General features: G+C 40.3%; 1 long non-coding RNA gene across 2 annotated transcripts in view; it reads right to left on the reverse strand.

The window, feature by feature from the left end:
* LOC126210439 (uncharacterized) overlaps positions 1-23,962 on the reverse strand; it is a 123,982-nt gene that overhangs the window by 45,047 nt on the left and 54,973 nt on the right. The window lies entirely within an intron of this gene.

A 23,962-nucleotide genomic window follows, 5' to 3' on the forward strand; every position in this document is an offset into this window, starting at 1 on the left:
AGCAAACAATCGCAGACTGCTGCCCACCCTGTCTGGAAGATCATAGAAAATAGCAACAGTCCTATCACACTTCCTGGGGCAATCCTGATATTACCCCCGAATCCAATGAACACTCTCCATCGAGGACAACATACTGTGTTCTATTACGTAAGAAGCCTTCGAGCCAGTCACATATCTGGTAGCCTATTCAGTATGCATGTATCTCCGTTAACAGTCTACAGTGGGCTACCCTGCCAAATGCTTTTCGGAAATCTAGAAATATGGAATCTGCCTCCTGCCCTTCTTCCATCATTCACAGCATATCATGTGAGAAAAGAGAAAGCTGGGTTTCACACAAGCAATGCTTTCTAAAGCGTGCTGATTCTTGGAAATGAGCTTTTCGTTCTCTAGGAAATTTATTATATTCAAACTCAAAATATGCTCTAGAATCCTACAGTGAGCTGATGTTAAGGATATTGGTCTGTAATTTAGCGGGTCCGTTCTTTTCCCTTCTTATATGCAGGAGTCTCCTGCACTTTTTTCCAGTCACTTGGCACTTCGTGCTGGCCTAGAAGTTTGCAATAAATGAAAGCTTAGTAAGGGGCCAGTGCAATAAAGTACTCTTTGTGAAACCAAAATGGCGTTCCATCCAGACCTAGTGACTTATTTGTTTTCAACTCTTTCACTTTTTTCTCTGCGCCAGGGATGCTCATTACTACGTCATCCATATGGGACTCTGTGCAAACGTCAAACAATAGTATGCCTGTACAATTCTCCTGTGTGAACAATTTTTAAACGTGGAATTTAAAACTTCGGCCTTCCATTTTCTGCCTTCTACTGCCGAACCATACTGGTCAATGAGTGACTGCATGGAAGCCTTAGAGTCGTTTAGTGATTTTACATAGGACCAGAATTTTTTTGGGCTCTCCACCAGATCTTTAGTCTAGGTATGACAGTGGTAGGTGTTGTATGCCTCAGGCGTACATATTTTCACAGGCTCACGAATCTCTACTAATCTCTGTCTGTCATAATTTGTGCATCCTCTTTAGAACCGAGAGTACAAGAGCCTTTACTTCCTTAGCATTTTCTGAATTTCATTATTAGACCATGGTGGGTCTTTCCCATCCCTAATCCACTTGCTAGGCAGATAGCTGTCCAGAGCACAATAAACAGTCTGTTTAAACTTTGCCCATAATTCTTCTATGTCCATAATTGCAACTAAATGATTGCAGTTCATTGTCTAAGTGAGATGCCAACAACTGCTTATCTGCTCTTTCTACCAGAATGATCTCCTAGTCCTCCTGATTGATTTACTAACTTTCATAACCACAGTCACTATGATGATGACATGATCACTAATCCCCGCCTCTATCCTGACATCACTGATAAGGTCCAGCCTGTCTGTAATTACAAGGCCCAAGATACTTTGATTACATTTGGGCTGCCAAACAAGCTGCTCAAGACAGTTTTTATAAAAACTGTGTTCAAAAGTACTTCACAAGTCTGTCTGTCTGTAGCCCCTCCAATGAATCCATTGCATCACAATCTATACTCGGTAGGTTAAAGTTAGCACCAACTACTATCGGATGTTTTGGGTATTTATGCACAACTGACCATAGAATTTCTTTGACTGACTCTAGTACTGTCACAGCAGATTCAGGTGATTGGTAAAAACAACCAACAACCAACTTGGTTTCACTTAGACCTATTATAAGGGACCACCAGATAAATTCATTGTCACACTGTATTTCAACTTAAGCAGAGACAATATTTTTGTCGACTGCAATGAACACTCCTACTCCTATGGCTCCTAAACTGTGTTTCCAATAAACATTCCAAGATTAACCAAATATCTCAGAACTTTTTAGTTGGGGTTTTAGCCAGTATAATTTGAGGTTGAAAACTTTCATGGAGGGCAGTAAATTCGGGAACTTTGTTAAGAACAAATCAACAGTTTACAGACAAAATTTTTACAGTCAAACTTTCTTGACTAGGACGCAGTCTGATTTCCCTATATGCGTATCGACTGGCAAGTGTTCATGAGCGTACCTCAAACTACCGCCTAGCCTAAAAAAAAAAACCATGTGAAATCCAAAGGTACCCTGCTACCTTAGTAGCTGCTTCCTTTGTGTAGTGCGATGCTGACCTATCAAGGGGAGTCCTACAGATTCCCACCCGGTAATGCAGGTCCAGATATCTGCAGCCGAGACCGTCACAGAGACAACAAAACCTTTGGTTGAGACCCTCCACTCAGCTCTAAACCAAAGGACATCAATCAACTCTGAGAACGATGCTGCAAATTGCAAGCTCTGCTTGTACCCTGCATGAAAGGCCAGCAGTCTTCACCATTTCCGCCAGTCGCCTACAAGAACTGAGGACGGCTCAGAACCCATGCAACAGGCGTCATGGTACCAAAGTGAGCCACAAATTGCAGTCAACTGCACCATGTATGCTCAATAGCCACAGTCGAGGCTGCCTCCTCATCTCGGATGAGACCCCCAGCAGACACACCAAGTGCACATTGGCTTTCTTTCAAGCCCAGAATGCTATGTTCCCTCCCAATTATTGGAGCTCTCAATAACTAGCAAACCCCTGCTCACATGTTCCTGCTCGGATCCTGCTGAAGAACGACCACCTGTTCACTGACAGGGTGAATGGGCGAGGCCATATGTACAGCCTCCACACTGGCCCCAATCTCAAGTGATGACGCAAACATGTTACCACCAACCACTCACCCTGCGTGTCCACCACGTTGGGTATGGCAGAAATTGCCTCAGGTAGTAGAGCAACTGGGCAAAACAAGCGACACCTGAGGTGTCCCATGTGATGCTCCAGATGAGCATCGTGCTGAGCCACAGTAATGTTTGAGAACACAATATCGTCTGAGAATGGAGGTTATAAAGAAGCTAGTTTGTAAGCCTTGAAACTTATAGGAGATCCGGGAGCAGTCTGAATGCAATGCCTCGTACTGTGTGCGACAACAGAACCAGGTGTAGGTTGATACTTAACAGTTGCAGAATGAGACACTCCTGATGTAGATGTGAGCTTGAGCGCAGTAAGATGTTCACATAATTCCTGTATTTCAGCTTGGGCAGCCTCCAATTTCTTAGAATTCACACAAATTTTGGAATGTAACACTTTAATTTCAGTAGAAATGTTTGTATTTTCTTCCTCTGAGGAAATCACGGGAAGCCCACTCTAAAAACTGAGAATTCTTTGGCATGTGGCTGTAAATATGAGGCCTGGAGCCACCAGAACCTAAATCAGTCATGATGGGATCTGGTGCAGGACAGCAGTGAACATCGCTATGTTGTGGTGGGCCACATGTTGAAGTGCAGGGCAAGGAATTAAAGCTGCTTGCTTTACCAAGCCATACATGAACTGCCTCATATCCCATACGGATTTGTGTGTTATAATGGTGCAAGAAATCAGCGCCAAGGATGGATTCTGCAAAGTCCACTATAATGGCCTCCTAAAGCCTAGGTTCACAACCACAGTTCATGCACAGGAGTTTTGGAAGTGTTCAAATGGCTCTGAGCACTATGGGACTCAACATCTGAGGTCATCAGTCCCCTAGACTTAGAACTACTTAAACCTAAGGACATCACACACATCCATGCACGAGGCAGGATTCGAACCTGCGACCGTAGCAGCAGCAGCGCAGTTCCGGACTGAAGCGCCTAGAACCGCTCGGCCACTGTGGCCGGCCTTTGGAAGTGTTATCAGTGGCACACCAAGAGGCAGCTAATGTTTGTTTGTCTTGATTCACTGGCAGTACTTTGACATATGATCCTAAGCCAATGGAGCATATACACAAAACACAAGTGTCTGTGAAATATGATCAACATGGCCCTCAAGAAGTACCTAGAATGCAATGTTACTCAAAGTTTCGTGAATGTTTATACTGCCAATGATGGGTGTGAAGGCAGACCCATCGGCTGATTTGGAGACTGCCATTTGCTGGTCATGTTTGTTGGCAAAAGGATTGGAAAGTTGCAAAGAACTGCAAACATCTGTTTTGTGACTGTTGATAAGTAGGCAGTGCTTCTTAGAACAGCAGCTAGCTGGGCCTAAAACTGGTCATTGTTTCCATTTGTAAGTGCAAGGAGAGATGCACTTCTTTGCTTGAGTTCACACACGCATATGGTACCAATACCAGTCAGAAGCTCATTTGTAGGTACTATGGTGTTTGTTGTGGCAGGTGTCTTCTGGGCAGATGTGAGGCAGCATTTTGTTTATAACTTCTTTGGACTGCTGCAGAGAGAACTTACATCTTTTTCAGCATGTGGATCTGTTCTACTAATGGAAGCTCTAGTAGCGTCAGGTAAGAATATTGTTGTGACATCTTTATCAGTTTGAGGGGAGTCACCCGAATTACCATTTTCCAAAATATTGTACATTGTCAACAACAGTCAATGGCAAAGACATGTTGTCACTGTTAATGGAAATCATTACAATTTTAACTGTGAATGGTGGTTGATTAACACTTTCAAGACGGTGCCCCAGTTTTACTGATGCACTGGCATAATCACTGCTTGACCAAGACACGAATGCTGGCTTGAAAGGGTAAAAGCAAAAGGTGCATAGGATTTTTTCTGAAATTTCTAATGCGATGTCAAAACTCATGGGGATTTGTCACCAATAGCCTCACTATATAAGACCTGTCATATGTGTATGTCTCTTCATTTCCATACATGGTGAAGCACACACTCCTTGAGGTGCTGATATTTGCACACAGTGGTGTGTGGCATGAATAATGTCTCTCAATAATAATAATAATAATTTCCCGTGGAGGCCCGGGAAAAGAATAGGCCTCCGGTATGTTCTGCCAGTCGTAAAAGGCGACGAAAAGAACAAACCACTAATAGGGCTAACCCCCCTTTTAGTGTGATTACTTGGTTCAGGACAGAACTAAAGAAGCCTCGGACAAGCGCCGTCATGGTCGGGGACGGCGCTTGAACCCTATGCCCGCCCACAATGGTAATGACACTGCTAGCCAACTGGAAAATGATTTAAATCCAAATAGAGGTGTTTTGCAGGATATGCTTCCTGCAACCACCCTAGAAGGAAAACAAAGACAGAGGATGAGATGGTCAGATGAAGTTAATCGACACCTCATGTTCTGTTATTACCAAGCAACAAACCTAGGAACCAACACAACTGGATACAGATCACAAGTATACACAACCTTTATTACCAGATACCCAGAATTAAAATTTTTAACAGAACAACGTCTAGCTGATCAGATTCGTGTAATAATAAAAAATAACAGGATACCCCAGTCAGAATTAGAAAACATCAAACAACAAGTACAACAAATACTGGAACAAAATAATGTGCAATTAGAAGAAGAAGAAAATACAGTAATGGACTCAAACATCCCAGAGCAAACAAACAAAGAACAACACGCATCAATTAAACAATCAGAGGAAAATGAAATTTTAAGACAGCCACCAGCACAAGCACAAATATAACACGAAGTGACACACATGTTAGATATAGAAGAAAAATTTCAGTTGACATATATAGAATACAAAGACACAAATACAGACATTAGACCATTCTTGCATAGACCACCAAATAGCCCACAAGTCGAAACAACAATAAAAACTATCAACACAATCATACACAACAAAATAAATGAATACACAACTATGGAAGAGTTACAACTACTGGTTTATGTAGGAGCACTCACTACACTAAATATACACACTAGGCAGATATCAGAACCAACCAACACACAGAAGAAACCCACAAAACCAGCATGGCAACACAGGCTACAGATCAGAATAGAAAAACTGAGAAAAGACATCGGACAGTTAACACAATTTATAAGAAATGAAATATCAGACAAAAAACGAAAAAGGTTAGGTAAAATCTCACAACAAGAAGCAATAGAGCAATTAGATGAAAAGAAGCAAAAATTACAAGCTTTGGCGAAACGACTTAGAAGATACAAAAAAAGTGAAAATAGAAGGAAACAAAACCAAACATTCAACACAAACCAAAAGAAATTTTACCAAACAATAGATAACACACACATAAAAATAGACAATCCACCAAACATAAGAGACATGGAACACTTCTGGAGCAACATATGGTCAAACCCGGTACAACATAACAGGCATGCACGGTGGATACAAGCAGAAACAGATACATACAAGATGATACCACAAATGCCTGAAGTGATAATTTTGCAACATGAAGTCACCCGAGCAATTAATTCTACGCACAATTGGAAAGCCCCTGGAAATGATAAAATAGCAAATTTCTGGCTAAAGAAGTTCACCTCAACACATTCACATCTAACTAAATTATTTAACAGTTACATTGCAGACCCATACATATTCCCTGATACACTTACACATGGAATAACTTATCTGAAACCTAAAGATCAAGCAGACACAGCAAACCCAGCTAAATATCGCCCCATAACATGCCTACCAACAATCTACAAAATATTAACTTCAGTCATTACACAGAAATTAATGACACATACAACACAGAACAAAATTATAAATGAAGAACAAACAGACTGTTGCAAAGGAGCACGAGGATGTTAAGAGCAACTGATAATAGATGCAGAGGTGACATATCAAGCTAAAACTAAACAAAGGTCACTACACTACACATACATTGATTACCAAAAAGCTTTTGATAGTGTACCCCACTCATGGTTACTACAAATATTGGAAATATACAAAGTAGATCCTAAATTGATATAGTTCCTAAACATAGTAATGAAAAATTGGAAAACCACACTTAATATCCAAACAAATTCAAATAAATATCACATCACAGCCAATACAGATTAAGCGTGGAATATACCAAGGAGACTAAGTCCTTTCTGGTTCTGCCTTGCTCTGAACCCACTATCCAACATCCTAAATAATACAAATTATGGATACAATATTACTGGAACATACCCACACAAAATCACACATTTGCTATACATGGATGATCTAAAACTACTGGCAGCAACAAATCAACAACTCAACCAATTACTAAAGATAACAGAAGTATTCAGCAATGATATAAGTATGGCGTTTGGAACAGACAAATGTAAGAAAAATAGCATAGTCAAGGGAAAACACACTAAACAAGAAGATTACATATTGGATAACCACAGCGACTGCATAGAAGCGATGGAAAAAACGGATGCCTATAAATATCTAGGATACAGACAAAAAATAGGAATAGATAATACAAATATTAAAGAAGAACTAAAAGAAAAATATAGACAAAGACTAACAAAAATACTGAAAACAGAATTGACAGCAAGAAACAAGACCAAAGCTATAAATACTTATGCCATACCAATATTGACCTACTCATTTGGAGTAGTGAAATGGAGTAACACAGACCTAGAAGCACTCAATACACTTACACGATCACAATGCCATAAATATAGAATACATCACATACATTCAGCAACAGAAAGATTCACATTAAGCAGAAAGGAAGGAGGAAGGGGATTTATCGATATAAAAAACCTACATTATGGACAGGTAGACAATTTAAGAAAATTCTTTATAGAACGAGCAGAAACTAGCAAAATACACAAAGCAATCACTCATATAAATACATCGGCTACACCACTACAATTTCATAACCACCTCTACAACCCGTTAGACCACATAACATCAACAGATACGAAGAAAGTAAATTGGAAAAAGAAAACACTTCATGGCAAGCACCCGTATCATCTAACACAGCCACACATCGATCAAGACGCATCCAACACATGGCTAAGAAAAGGCAATATATACAGTGAGACAGAAGGATTCATGATTGCAATACAGGATCAAACAATAAACACCAGGTATTACAGCAAGCATATTATTAAAGATCCCAATACCACAACAGATAAATGCAGACTTTGTAAACAACAAATAGAAACAGTAGATCACATCACAAGCGGATGTACAATACTAGCAAATACAGAATACCCCAGAAGACATGACAATGTCGCAAAAATAATACATCAACAGCTTGCCTTACAACATAAACTTTTAAAACAACAAGTTCCTACATACAAGTATGCACCACAAAATGTACTGGAGAATGATGAATACAAATTATACTGGAACAGAACCATTATAACAGATAAAACAACGCCACATAACAAACCTGACATCGTACTCACCAATAAAAAGAAGAAATTAACACAACTAATCGAAATATCCATACCCAATACAACAAATATACAAAAGAAAACAGGAGAAAAAATTGAAAAATACATCCTACTGGCTGAGGAAGTCAAAGACATGTGGCATCAGGATAAAGTTGACATCATACCAATTATACTATCAACTACAGGAGTCATACCACACAATATCCACCAGTACATCAATGCAATAGAGCTACATCCAAACGTATATATACAACTACAGAAATCAGTAATTATTGATACATGTTCAATTACCCGAAAGTTCCTAAATGCAATATAACACATACCATACAGTTAAAAGGAAGTGACGCCTGATCAAGGTCCGCGTCACTTTTCATTTTTAACCAGACTTAAAAACGTCTGAGAAAGTAAAGAATAATAATAATAAACCCCGTGGAGGCCCAGAAAAAGAATAGGCCTCCGGTATGTCCTGCCAGTCGTAAAAGGCGACAAAAAGAACAAACCACTAATAGGGCTAACCCCCCTTTTAGTGTGATTAGTTGGTTCAGGACAGAACTAATGAAGCCTCGGACAAGCGCTGTCATGGTCAGGGATGACGCTTGAACCCTATGCCCGTCCACAATGGTATAGACACTGCTAGCCACACGGAAAATGATTTAAATCCAAATAGAGGTGTTTTGCAGGATATGCTTCCTCCAACCACTCTAGAAGGAAAACAAAGACAGAGGATGAGATGGTCAGATGAAGTTAATCGACACCTCATGTTCTGTTATTACCAAGCAACAAACTTAGGAACCAACACAACTGGATACAGATCACAAGTATACACAACATTTATTACCAGATACCCAGAATTAAAATTTTTAACAGAACAACGACTAGCTGATCAGATCCGTGTAATAATCAAAAATAACAGGATACCCCAGTCAGAATTAGAAAACATCAAACAACAAGTACAACAAATACTGGAACAAAATAATGTGCAATCAGAAGAAGAAGAAAATACAGTAATGGACTCAAACATCCCAGAGCAAACAAACAAAGAACACCACACATCAGTTAAACAATCAGAGGAAAATGACATCTTAAGACAGCCACCAGAACAAGCACAAATAGAACATGAAGTGACACACATGTTAGATATAGAAGAAAAATTTCAGCTAATATATATAGAATACAAAGACACAAATACAGACATTAGACCATTCTTGCATAGACCACCAAATAACCCAGAAGTCGAAACAACAACAACAACAACAACTGTCAACACAATCATACAAAATGGTTCAAATGGCTCTGAGCACTATGGGACTTAACATCTATGGTCATGAGTCCCCTAGAACTTAGAACTACTTAAACCTAACTAACCTAAGGACATCACACAACACCCAGTCATCACGAGGCAGAGAAAATCCCTGACCCCGCTGGGAATCGAACCCGGGAACCCGGGCGTGGGAAGCGAGAACGCTACCGCACGACCATGAGCTGCGGACCACAATCATACACAACAAAATAAATGAAAATACAACTACGGAAGAGTTACAACTACTGGTTTATATAGGAGCACTCACTACACTAAATATACACACTAGGCAGAGATCAGAACAAACCAACACACAGAAGAAACCCACAAAACCAGCATGGCAACACAGGCTACAGATCAGAATAGAAAAACTGAGAAAAGACATCGGACAGCTAACACAGTTTATAAGAAATGAAATATCAGACAAAAAACGAAAAAGATTAGGTAAAATTTCACAACAAGAAGTGATAGAGCAATTAGATGAAAAGAAGCAGAAATTACAAGCATTGGCCAAACGACTTAGAAGATACCATAAAAATGAAAATAGAAGGAAACAAAACCAAACATTCAACACAAACCAAAAGAAATTTTATCAGACAATAGATAACACACACATTAAAATAGACAATCCACCAAACATTACAGACATGGAACACTTCTGGAGCAACATATGGTCAAACCCGGTACAACATAACAGGCATGCACGGTGGATACAAGCAGAAACAGACACATACAAGATGATACCACAAATGCCTGAAGTGATAATTTTGCAACATGAAGTCACCCAAGCAATTAATTCTACTCACAATTGGAAAGCCCCTGGAAATGATAAAATAGCAAATTTCTGGCTAAAGAAGTTCACCTCAACACATTCACATCTAACTAAATTATTTAACAAACGAAAGCGCTGGCAGGTCGATAGACACACAAACAAACACAAACACACACACAAAATTCAAGCTTTCGCAACAAACTGTTGCCTCATCAGGAAAGAGGGAAGGAGAGGGAAAGACGAAAGGATGTGGGTTTTAAGGGAGAGGGTAAGGAGTCATTCCAATCCCGGGAGCGGAAAGACTTACCTTGGGGGAAAAAAGGACGGGTATACATTCGCACACACACACATATCCATCCACACATATACAGACACAAGCAGACATATTTAAAGACAAAGAGTTTGGGCAGAGATGTCAGTCGAGGCGGAAGTGCAGAGGTAAAGATGTTGTTGAATGACAGGTGAGGTATGAGTGGTGGAAACTTGAAATTAGCGGAGATTGAGGCCTGGTGGGTAACGGGAAGAGAGGATATATTGAAGAGCAAGTTCCCATCTCCGGAGTTCGGATAGGTTGGTGTTGGTGGGAAGTATCCAGATAACCCGGACGGTGTAACACTGTGCCAAGATGTGCTGGCCGTGCACCAAGGCATGTTTAGCCACAGGGTGGTCCTCATTACCAACAAACACCGTCTGTCTGTGTCCATTCATGCGAATGGACAGTTTGTTGCTGGTCATTCCCACATAGAATGCATCACAGTGTAGGCAGGTCAGTTGGTAAATCACGTGGGTGCTTTCACACATGGCTCTGCCTTTGAACGTGTACACCTTCCGGGTTACAGGACTGGAGTAGGTGGTGGTGGGAGGGTGCATGGGACAGGTTTTACAGCGGGGGCGGTTACAAGGATAGGAGCCAGAGGGTAGGGAAGGTGGTTTGGGGATTTCATAGGGATGAACTAACAGGTTACGGAGGTTAGGTGGACAGCGGAAAGACACTCTTAGTGGAGTGGGGAGGATTTCATGAAGGATGGATCTCATTTCAGGGCAGGATTTGAGGAAGTCGTATCCCTGCAGGAGAGCCACATTCAGAGTCTGGTCCAGTCCCGGAAAGTATCCCGTCACAAGTGGGGCACTTTTGTGGTTCTTCTGTGGGAGGTTCTGGATTTGAGGGGATGAGGAAGTGGCTCTGGTTATTTGCTTCTGTACCAGGTCGGGAGGGTAGTTACGGGATGCGAAAGCTGTTGTCAGGTTGTTGGTGTAATGGTTCAGGGATTCCGGACTGGAGCAGATTCCTTTGCCACGAAGACCTAGGCTGTAGGGAAGGGACCGTTTGATGTGGAATGGGTGGCAGCTGTCATAATGGAGGTACTGTTGCTTGTTGGTGGGTTTGCTGTGGACGGACGTGTGAAGCTGGCCATTGGACAGATGGAGGTCAACGTCAAGGAAAGTGGCGTGGGATTTGGAGTAGGACCACGTGAATCTGATGGAACCAAAGGAGTTGAGGTTGGAGAGGAAATTCTGGAGTTCTTCTTCACTGTGAGTCCAGATCATGAAGATGTCATCAATAAATCTGTACCAAACTTTGGGTTGGTAGGCCTGGGTAACCAAGAAGGCTTCCTCTAGGCGACCCATGAATAGGTTGGCGTACGAGGGGGCCATCCTGGTACCCATGGCTGTTCCCTTTAATTGTTGGTATGTCTGGCCTTCAAAAATGAAGAAGTTGTGGGTCAGGATGAAGCTGGCCAAGGTAATGAGGAAAGAGGTTTTAGGTAGGGTGGCAGGTGATCGGCGTGAAAGGAAATGCTCCATCGCAGCGAGGCCCTGGACGTGCGGAATATTTGTGTATAAGGAAGTGGCATCAATGGTTACAAGGATGGTTTCCGGGGGTGACAGATTGGGTAAGGATTCCTGGCGTTCGAGAAAGTGGTTGGTGTCTTTGATGAAGGATGGGAGACTGCATGTAATGGGTTGAAGGTGTTGATCTACGTAGGCAGAGATGCATTCTGTGGGGGCTTGGTAACCAGCTACAATGGGGCGGCCGGGATGATTGGGTTTGTGAATTTTAGGAAGAAGGTAGAAGGTAGGGGTGTGGGGTGTCGGTGGGGTCAGGAGGTTGATGGAGTCAGGTGAAAGGTTTTGCAGGGGGCCTAAGGTCCTGAGGATTCCTTGAAGCTCCGCCTGGACATTGGGAATGGGATTACCTTGGCAAACTTTGTATGTCCTGTTGCCTGAAAGCTGACACAGTCCCTCAGCCACATACTCCCGACGATCAAGTACCACGGTCGTGGAACCCTTGTCAGCCGGAAGAATGATGATGGATCGGTCAGCTTTCAGATCACGGATAGCCTGGGCTTCGGCTGTGGTGATGTTGGGAGTAGGATTAAGGTTTTTCAAGAAAGATTGAGAGGCAAGGCTGGAAGTGAGGAATTCCTGGATGGTTTGGAGGGGGTCACTTTGAGGAAGAGGAGGTGGGTCCCGCTGTGATGGAGGACGGAACTGTTCCAGGCAGGGTTCAATTTGGATAGTGTCTTGGGGAGTTGGATCATTAGGAGTGGGATCAGGATTATTTTTCTTCGTGGAAAAGTGATATTTCCAGCAGAGACTACGAGTGTAGGACAGTAAATCTTTGACAAGGGCAGTTTGGTTGAATCTGGGAGTGGGGCTAAAGGTGAGGCCTTTGGATAGGACAGAGGTTTCGGATTGGGAGAGAGAGGTTTGGAGGAAAGGTTAACTACTGAATTGGGGTGTTGTGGTTCCACATTGTGTTGGCTAGAATTTTGAGGTGTTGGGGGGAGTGGAGCTGGAAGTGGGAGATTGAGTAGATGGGAGAGACTGGGTCTGTGTGCAATAAGAGGAGGTTGAGGTTTGTTGGGAAGGTTGTGGAGGGTGAGTGAGTTGCCTTTCCGGAGGTGGGAAACCAGGAGATTGGATAGTTTTTTGAGGTGGATGGTGGCATGCTGTCTTATTTTGCGGTTGGCCTGTAGGAGGATGCTATGAACAGCTGGTGTGGATGTGGGAGAGGAAAGACTGAGGGGTACTTGATCGTCGGGAGTATGTGGCTGAGGGACTGCGTCAGCTTTCAGGCAACAGGACATACAAAGTTTGCCAAGGTAATCCCATTCCTGACGTACAGGCGGAGCCTCAAGGAATCCTCAGAACCTTAGGCCCCCTGCAAAACCTTTCACCTGACTCCATCAACCTCCTGACCCCACCGACACCCCGCACCCCTACCTTCTACCTTCTTCCTAAAATTCACAAACCCAATCATCCCGGCCACCCCATTGTAGCTGGTTACCAAGCCCCCACAGAACGTATCTCTGCCTACGTAGATCAACACCTTCAACCCATTACATGCAGTCTCCCATCCTTCATCAAAGACACCAACCACTTTCTCAAACGCCTGGAATCCTTACCCAATCCGTTACCCCCAGAAACCATCCTTGTAACCATTGATGCCACTTCCTTATACACAAATATCCCGCACGTCCAGGGCCTCGTTGCGATGGAGCACTTCCTTTCACGCCGATCACCTGCCACCCTACCTAAAACCTCTTTCCTCATTACCTTAGCCAGCTTCATCCTGACCCACAACTTCTTCACTTTTGAAGACCCGACATACCAACAATTGAAGGGAACAGCCATGGGTACCAGGATGGCCCCTTCGTATGCCAACCTATTCATGGGTCGCTTAGAGGAAGCCTTCTTGGTTACCCAGGCCTGCCAACCCAAAGTTTGGTACAGATTTATTGATGACATCTTCATGATCTGGACTCACAGTGAAGAAGAACTCCAGAATTTCCTCTCCAACCTCAACTCCTTTGGTTCCATCAGATTCACGTGGTCCTACTCCAAATCCGATGCCACTTTTCTTGACGTTGACCTCCATCTGTCCAATGGCCAGCTTCACACGTCCGTCCACATCAAACCCACCAACAAGCAACAGTACCTCCATTATGACAGCTGCCACCCATTCCACATCAAACGGTCCCTTCCCTGCAGCCTAAGTCTTCGTGGCAAACGAATCTGCTCCAGTCCGGAATCCCTGAAGCATTACACCAACAACCTGACAACAGTTTTCGCATCCCGTAACTACCCTCCCGACCTGGTACAGAAGCAAATAACCAGAGCCACTTCCTCATCCCCTCAAACCCAGAACCTCCCACAGAAGAACCACAAAAGTGCCCCACTTGTGACAGGATACTTTCCGGGACTGGATCAGATTCTGAATGTGGCTCTCCAGCAGGGATACGACTTCCTCAAATCCTGCCCTGAAATGAGATCCATCCTTCATGAAATCCTCCCCACTCCACCAAGAGTGTCTTTCCGCCGTCCACCTAACCTTCGTAACCCGTTAGTTCATCCCTATGAAATCCCCCAAACCACCTTCCCTACCCTCAAGCTCCTATGACCAGCAACAAACTGTCCATTCACGTGAATGGACATAGACAGACAGTGTTTGTTGGTAATGAGGATCACCCTGTGGCTAAACATGCCTTGGTGCACGGCCAGCACATCTTTGCACAGTGTTACACCGTCCGGGTTATCTGGATACTTCCCACCAACACCAACCTATCCGAACTCCGGAGATGGGAACTTGCTCTTCAATATATCCTCTCTTCCCGTTACCCACCAGGCCTCAATCTCCGCTAATTTCAAGTTGCCGCCACTCATACCTCACCTGTCATTCAACAACATCTTTGCCTCTGCACTTCCACCTCGACTGACATCTCTGCCCAAACTCTTTGTCTTTAAATATGTCTGCTTGTGTCTGTATATGTGTGGATGGATATGTGTGTGTGTGTGTGTGTGCGCGCGTGAGTGTATACCCGTCCTTTTTTCCCCCTAAGGTAAGTCTTTCCGCTCCCGGGATTGGAATGGCACTTTACCCTCTCCCTTAAAACCCACATAATTTCGTCTTTCCCTCTCCTTCCCTCTTTCCTGATGAGGCAGCAGTTTGTTGCGAAAGCTTGAATTTTGTGTGTATGTTTGTGTTTGTTTGTGTGTCTATCGACCTGCCAGCGTTTTCGTTCGGTAAGTCACATCATCTTTGTTTTTAGATATAAATTATTTAACAGTTACATTGCAGACCCATACACATTCCCTGATGCACTTACACATGGAATAACTTATCTGAAACCTAAAGATCAAGCAGACACAGCAAACCCAGCAAAATATTGCCCCATAACATGCCTACCAACAATATACAAAATATTAACTTCAGTCATGACACAGAAATTAATGACACATACAACACAGAACAAAATTATAAATGAAGAACAAACAGACTGTTGCAAAGGAGCACGAGGATGTTAAGAGCAACTGATAATAGATGCAGAGGTGACATATCAAGCTAAAACTAAACAAAGGTCACTACACTACACATACATTGATTACCAAAAAGCTTTTGATAGTGTACCCCACTCATGGTTACTACAAATATTGGAAATATACAAAGTAGATCCTAAATTGATATAGTTCCTAAACATAGTAATGAAAAATTGGAAAACCACACTTAATATCCAAACAAATTCAAATAAATATCACATCACAGCCAATACAGATTAAGCGTGGAATATACCAAGGAGACTAAGTCCTTTCTGGTTCTGCCTTGCTCTGAACCCACTATCCAACATCCTAAATAATACAAATTATGGATACAATATTACTGGAACATACCCACACAAAATCACACATTTGCTATACATGGATGATCTAAAACTACTGGCAGCAACAAATCAACAACTCAACCAATTACTAAAGATAACAGAAGTATTCAGCAATGATATAAGTATGGCGTTTGGAACAGACAAATGTAAGAAAAATAGCATAGTCAAGGGAAAACACACTAAACAAGAAGATTACATATTGGATAACCACAGCGACTGCATAGAAGCGATGGAAAAAACGGATGCCTATAAATATCTAGGATACAGACAAAAAATAGGAATAGATAATACAAATATTAAAGAAGAACTAAAAGAAAAATATAGACAAAGACTAACAAAAATACTGAAAACAGAATTGACAGCAAGAAACAAGACCAAAGCTATAAATACTTATGCCATACCAATATTGACCTACTCATTTGGAGTAGTGAAATGGAGTAACACAGACCTAGAAGCACTCAATACACTTACACGATCACAATGCCATAAATATAGAATACATCACATACATTCAGCAACAGAAAGATTCACGTTAAGCAGAAAGGAAGGAGGAAGGGGATTTATCGACATAAAAAACCTACATTATGGACAGGTAGACAATTTAAGAAAATTCTTTCTAGAACGAGCAGAAACTAGCAAAATACACAAAGCAATCACTCATATAAATACATCGGCTACACCACTGCAATTTCATAACCACTTCTACAACCCTTCAGATCACATAAATCAACAGATACGAAGAAAGTAAATTGGAAAAAGAAAACACTACATGGCAAGCACCCGTATCATCTAACACAGCCACACATCGATCAAGACGCATCCAACACATGGCTAAGAAAAGGCAATGTATACAGTGAGACGGAAGGATTCATGATTGCAATACAGGATCAAACAATAAACACCAGATATTACAGCAAGCATATTATTAAAGATCCCAATACCACAACACATAAATGCAGACTTTGCAAACAACAAATAGAAACAGTAGATCACATCACAAGCGGATGTACAATACTAGCTAATACAGAATACCCCAGAAGACATGACAATGTAGCAAAAATAATACATCAACAGCTTGCCTTACAACATAAACTTATAAATCAACACGTTCCCACATACAAGTATGCACCACAAAATGTACTGGAGAATGATGAATACAAATTATACTGGAACAGAACCATTATAACAGATAAAACAACACCACATAACAAACCTGACATCATACTCACCAATAAAAAGAAGAAATTAACACAACTAATCGAAATATCCATACCCAATACAACAAATATACAAAAGAAAGCAGGAGAAAAAATTGAAAAATACATCCAACTGGCTGAGGAAGTCAAGGACATGTGGCATCAGGATAAAGTTGACATAATACGAATTATACTATCAACTACAGGAGTCATACCACACAATATCCACCAGTACATCAACGCAATACAGCTACATCCAAACTTATATATACAACTACAGAAATCTGTAATTATTGATACATGTTCAATTACCCGAAAGTTCCTAAATGCAATGTAACATATACCGTACAGTTAAAAGGAAGTCACACTTGATCAAGGTCCGCGTCACTTTCCATTTTTGACCAGACATAACGTCTGAGAAAAGAAAGAATAATAATAATAATAATAATAATAATAATTACTTGGTTCAGGACAGAACTAAAGAAGCCTCGGACAAGCGCCGTCATGGTCGGGGACGACGCTTGAACCCTATGCCCGCCCACAATGGTAACGACACTGCTAGCCAACTGGAAAATGATTTAAATCCAAATAGAGGTGTTTTGCAGGATATGCTTCCTGCAACCACCCTAGAAGGAAAACAAAGACAGAGGATGAGATGGTCAGATGAAGTTAATCGACACCTCATGTTCTGTTATTACCAAGCAACAAACCTAGGAACCAACACAACTGGATACAGATCACAAGTATACACAACATTTATTACCAGATACCCAGAATTAAAATTTTTAACAGAACAACGACTAGCTGATCAGATCCGTGTAATAATCAAAAATAACAGGATACCCCAGTCAGAATTAGAAAACATCAAACAAGAAGTACAACAAATACTGGAACAAAATAATGTGCAATCAGAAGAAGAAGAAAATACAGCAATGGACTCAAACATCCCAGAGCAAACAAACAAAGAACAACACGCACCAATTAAACAATCAGAGGAAAACGAAATCTTAAGACAGCCACCAGAACAAGCACAAATAGAACACGAAGTGACACAGATGCTAGATATAGAAGAAAAATTTCAGCTAACATATATAGAATACAAAGACACAAATACAGACATTAGACCATTCTTGCATAGACCACCAAATAACCCACAAGTCGAAACAACAATAAAAACTATCAACACAATCATACACAACAAAATAAATGAAAACACAACTATGGAAGAGTTACAACTACTGGTTTATATAGGAGCACTCACTACACTAAATATACACACTAGACAGAGATCAGAACCAACCAACACACAGAAGAAACCCACAAAACCAGCATGGCAACACAGGCTACAGATCAGAATAGAAAAACTGAGAAAAGACATCGGACAGCTAACACAATTTATAAGAAATGAAATCTCGGAAAAAAAACGAAAAAGGTTAGGTAAAATCTCACAAGAAGCGACAGAGCAATTAGACGAAAAGAAGCGGAAATTACAAGCATTAGCCAAACGACTCAGAAGATACAAAAAAAGTGAAAATAGAAGGAAACAAAACCAAACATTCAACACAAACCAAAAGAAATTTTACCAGACAATAGATAACACACACATTAAAATAAACAATCCACCAAACATAACAGACATGGAACACTTCTGGAGCAACATATGGTCAAACCCGGTACAACATAACAGGCATGCACGGTGGATACAAACAGAAACAGACGCATACAAGATGATACCACAAATGCCTGAAGTGAAAATTTTGCAACATGAAGTCACCCAAGCAATTAATTCTACTCACAATTGGAAAGCCCCTGGAAATGATAAAATAGCAAATTTCTGGTTAAAGAAGTTCACCTCAACACATTCACATCTAACTAAATTATTTAACAGTTACATTGCAGACCCATACACATTCCCTGATACACTTACACATGGAATAACTTATCTGAAACCTAAAGATCAAGCAGACACAGCGAACCCAGCTAAATATCGCCCCATAACATGCCTACCAACAATATACAAAATATTAACTTCAATCATTAAACAGAAATTAATGACACATACAACACAGAACAAAATTATAAATGAAGAACAAAAAGGCTGTTGCAAAGGAGCACGAGGATGTAAAGAGCAACTGATAATAGATGCAGAGGTGACATATCAAGCTAAAACTAAACAAAGGTCGCTACACTACGCATACATTGATTACCAAAAAGCTTTTGATAGTGTACCCCACTCATGGTTACTACAAATATTGGAAATATACAAAATAGATCCTAAATTGATACAGTTCCTAAACATAGTAATGAAAAATTGGAAAACCACACTTAATATCCAAATAAATTCAAATAATATCACATCACAGCCAATACAGATTAAGCGTGGAATATACCAAGGAGACTCATTAAGTCCTTTCTGGTTCTGCCTTGCTCTGAACCCACTATCCAACATGCTAAATAATACAAATTATGGATTCAATATTACTGGAACATACCCACACAAAATCACACATTTGCTATACATGGATGATCTAAAACTACTGGCAGCAACAAATCAACAACTCAACCAATTACTAAAGATAACAGAAGTATTCAGCAATGATATAAGTATGGCTTTTGGAACAGACAAATGTAAGAAAAATAGCATAGTCAAGGGAAAACACACTAAACAAGAAGATTACATATTTGATAACCACAGCGACTGCATACAAGCGATGGAAAAAACAGATGCCTATAAATATCTAGGATACAGACAAAAAATAGGAATAGATAATACAAATATTAAAGAAGAACTAAAAGAAAAATATAGACAAAGACTAACAAAAATACTGAAAACAGAATTGACAGCAAGAAACAAGACAAAAGCTATAAATACTTATGCCATACCAATATTGACCTACTCATTTGGAGTAGTGAAATGGAGTAACACAGACCTAGAAGCACTCAATACACTTACACGCTCACAATGCCACAAATATAGAATACATCACATACATTCAGCAACAGAAAGATTCACATTAAGCAGAAAGGAAGGAGGAAGGGGATTTATCGATATAAAAAACCTACATTATGGACAGGTAGACAATTTAAGAAAATTCTTTATAGAACGAGCAGAAACTAGCAAAATACACAAAGCAATCACTCATATAAATACATCGGCTACACCACTACAATTTCATAACCACCTCTACAACCCTTTAGACCACATAACATCAACAGATACGAAGAAAGTAAATTGGAAAAAGAAAACACTTCATGGCAAGCACCCGTATCATCTAACACAGCCACACATCGATCAAGACGCATCCAACACATGGCTAAGAAAAGGCAATATATACAGTGAGACAGAAGGATTCATGATTGCAATACAGGATCAAACAATAAACACCAGGTATTACAGCAAGCATATTATTAAAGATCCTAATATCACAACAGATAAATGCAGACTTTGTAAACAACAAATAGAAACAGTAGATCACATCACAAGCGGATGTACAATACTAGCAAATACAGAATACCCCAGAAGACATGACAATGTCGCAAAAATAATACATCAACAGCTTGCCTTACAACATAAACTTATAAAACAACACGTTCCTACATACAAGTATGCACCACAAAATGTACTGGAGAATGATGAATACAAATTATACTGGAACAGAACCATTATAACAGATAAAACAACGCCACATAACAAACCTGACATCATACTCACCAATAAAAAGAAGAAATTAACACAATTAATCGAAATATCCATACCCAATACAACAAATATACAAAAGAAAACAGGAGAAAAAATTGAAAAATACATCCAACTGGCTGAGGAAGTCAAAGACATGTGGCATCAGGATAAAGTTGACATCATACCAATTATACTATCAACTACAGGAGTCATACCACACAATATCCACCAATACATCCAAACATATATATACAATTACAGAAATCCATAATTATTGATACATGTTCAATTACCCGAAAGTTCCTAAATGCAATATAACATGTACCGTACAGCAAAAAGGAAGTGACGCTTGATAAAGGTCCGCGTCACTCCATTCTTAACCAGACTTCTAAAAAGTCTGAGAAAGTAATCATATAATAATAATAATAGAGTGAGTGTCCAGGTGCCACAGATAAGTGAACTGTAAACTGTCATCATCACAAATGCCATATGCCACAAATGAAAGCTCCAGTATTTTGAACCAGCAGTCTGACTCTTGTGGCACACACAGCAGAATTACTGTCCGTTGGACATCTCACAGAGCAGACAACACCCAGTTATACTAATACAATTGAGTGCGACAGCTTCATGATTTATATGTCAGTGCCGATTCACATATATCATTTGAACCCCTACAGTAATCAAGAATTTGTGAGTAGAAGGTGTAATGGAGAAGGGACTCGGCAATGCAGTATGTGATAAGATGAGAATTTGGGTCGAATGGGAACCCTGTCCCCATCACTGAGAGGATTAAGGTAATAGTTCTAGAGAATGGAGCATCTGAGTATGAGCCCTGGTCCAGCACAAATTTTCAACTTTCGCCATTACGATAGCACAATGCACTGTGCGGATGGGAGTCGTGATTTCCCACCTAACCTCTTTTTTTTTTTTTTTCCTTTTTTTCCCCGCCTTTACTCTATTTCAGGAAATCAAATATGAACTGTTGGTGCCAGAAGTAGATTTTTTGTATTATTTGTTTATTCGCTTACAAATACAGCTGTGCCAAGGAAGTGAACACGAAACCCTTACATCACGTAATAATGTTATATACCTAGTATTATCATGCTATCAGAATGAGATTTTCACTCTGCTCTGATATGAAACCTCCTGACAGATTAAAACTGTGTGCCAGACCAAGACTCGAACTCGGGACATTTGCCTTTCGCGGGCAAGTGCTCTACCAACTGAGCTACCCAAGCACAACTCACCACCCGTCCTCACAGCTTCAATTCTGCCAGTACCTCGTCTCCTACCTTCCAAACTTCACAGAAGCTCTTCTGCGATGCTAGCAGAACTAGCACTCCTGGAAGGAAGGATTTGTAAGAAGAGCTTCTGTGAAGTTGAAAGACTTACACCAGAGCATTGAACCACAATGAATTATTATTATTATTAGCTGAACTGTCAATTATATAGCCACAATGTAGTAAAGAATAATAATTTACATGTAGACTTTGCCTTCTTGTTTAGAACTGCGAATGGTGTTACGTACTCTGGTGGCAAGATATTCAACAAGTTTCCATATAACATAAAGAAACTGGGAATACTAACAAATCAACAGAAAATTAAAAGCATACCTCTTTACCCAACTTTCCACAAATTATCTGAATGTCTAGAGTTAGGAATTGATAAGTTGTTGCCTATGAAGCAAATACCACAGTTCTCTATGAAACTATATGCCAAGCAGTGATGTACCATAAGTATGTATCAGTAATTAAAGGTTCATATCAGTAATTAGGTTCATATTTTGTTTGAAATATGCCACTGTAATCAAGTATATATTAAGCCATCAATAGTAGATAAGCAGCAGCTGTATAGTATAATCAAAATGGCAGTAGCTTTTTATTCAAAGAAGCAGATTGCCTTCCGACTAAAGTTACTCGATTAACTTTAACTGATGTAAGCATGAAAAGTGTTAAGCAGTGTATTGATAATTTAGAATTAAAGCAGTTTGCAGATTATGTTTCCAAAATTTTCCTGTCTCTTGTTAACAAACCACGTATCTTGGCTCATTCCACATCCCTGTAGGCTATCTTTCTTATCAGAGCCTACAAAACATGATGAAGATATGAACAGAATTCTGCTCGATTTACATCTATTCCATAATTGTCCTGTGTGGATATGAGAAAGTAATGATCCCCTATTATTATACGCTCTCTTCCAAGAACCTTCCACAAAGAGCTTAAATCACAGATGAAGTCACTGGGCCTTGCACTTCACTTAAAAATACTTTAGTAACCCAGTAATCATCTACCAAAGAGTTTCAAACTAGTTCTGACATTACCACTTTTGTGAATACTGCACAGAAGTAGGCTATTTCTGTTATTCTTAAAAGTTTTTAGGGGTCCATATTGATGAGAATTTAAACTGGAAAGAATCACATTTTGTAATTCCTAAGAGAACTTCGCACTTTGAATCGCTGCAAATCCCTGGATGAGACAAATCAACATTTTTTTTTTTTTTTTTTTTTTTTTTTTTTTTTTTTTTTTTTTTTGCGCGTATTCTCATTCAGTAAGTTTATATGGAATACTGTTCTGACACAACTCATCTTTGACAAAGAAAGTGTCCATAGCTCAAAATGAGCTGTAAAAATAATGTGTGGTGCTCACATGTGACCATTTCTCAGACATCTGCTTAGAGAGTTGGGCTTTTTGACTACTGGCTCACACTCTACTTATTAGCCTCATGACATTTGCTGTAAATAATCCACTGCAGTTCAAAAGGAGCAATGATACACATAATTACATTACTAGAAAACAAAACGCCATTCATTATTCCACAATGAGGTTGACCTTCGAACAAAAAGAGCTGCATAATGGTGCAACCATAATTTTGGTCACTTGCGCTAGGGCATAAAATGTCTGACAACAGAAAAGTTAAATTTGAGACAAATAGAAAAGTTTCTTTACATTATATGAATGTGTAATGAGAATGTAAAATGAGTTGTTTCATCATCACAATGATTAATTGTACAAATGTTCCATGGAACACGAAACTAAGTGAATCAGTCTCCAAAGCATTGAAGCTACTTGAGACAGCTAGACTGAAACTAACAGACTTGCAGTGTCACCTACATCTTTGTACTGACTTAGAAGGCTTGGTGGTAATAAAGTCTTCTAGTCCAGCCTAATATTACAAATGCAGAATGCAGCTCCCAAAACTGCCAACTCTTATTGCACTACTGCCAAATCTCTTTCAAGATA

Source organism: Schistocerca nitens, chromosome 10 (assembly GCF_023898315.1).
Source record: "Schistocerca nitens isolate TAMUIC-IGC-003100 chromosome 10, iqSchNite1.1, whole genome shotgun sequence".
Classification (NCBI taxonomy): Eukaryota; Metazoa; Arthropoda; class Insecta; order Orthoptera; family Acrididae; genus Schistocerca; species Schistocerca nitens.